This window comes from Aptenodytes forsteri, unplaced genomic scaffold (assembly GCF_000699145.1).
Source record: "Aptenodytes forsteri isolate BGI_AS27 unplaced genomic scaffold, ASM69914v1 Scaffold419, whole genome shotgun sequence".
NCBI classification, from domain to species: Eukaryota; Metazoa; Chordata; class Aves; order Sphenisciformes; family Spheniscidae; genus Aptenodytes; species Aptenodytes forsteri.
The window spans coordinates 109,636-110,315 of record NW_008795256.1 but is presented as its reverse complement, the minus strand read 5'-3'; positions in this window follow the sequence as shown (position 1 = coordinate 110,315).

The window sequence follows — 680 nt, the reverse complement described above, 5'->3', positions numbered from 1 at the left end:
GAGCTGGGGAGATGCGGATTTTTTTTTTTTTAAATCTTGCAAGAAAGGAGAGATGGACATGCTGTTCTCTCCGGAGCCGCTTCCAAACCAAATGTCAGACTTGGCCTTTTCAAGGAAGGTTTAAAAAGCCTTGCCAGAGTTTCAGAACTCGCTAGCAATAAGAGGGGAAACTGCTCAGCTCCTCTCCCCGACGAGGTTTGCGAGTACAAGTTAACTAGAACTGTGCTTAAGTCTTTGTTCACTAGAACTGTGTTCAGGTCTGCTCACTAGAACTGTGCTTAAGTCTTTGTTCACTAGAACTGCGTTCAGGTCTGCTCACTAGAACTGTGCTTAAGTCTTTGTTCACTAGAACTGTGTTCAGGTCTGCTCACTAGAACTGTGCTTAAGTCTTTGCTCACTAGAACCGTGTTCAGGTCTGCTCACTAGAACTGTGCTTAAGTCTTTGCTCACTAGAACCGTGTTCAGGTCTGCTCACTAGAACTGTGCTTAAGTCTTTGCTCACTAGAACCGTGTTCAGGTCTTTGTTCACTAGAACCGTGTTCAAGTCTGTTCACTAGAACCGTGTTCAGGTCTTTGCTCACTAGAACCGTGTTCAGGTCTGCTCACTAGAACTGTGCTTAAGTCTTTGCTCACTAGAACCGTGTTCAGGTCTGCTCACTAGAACTGTGCTTAAGTCTTTG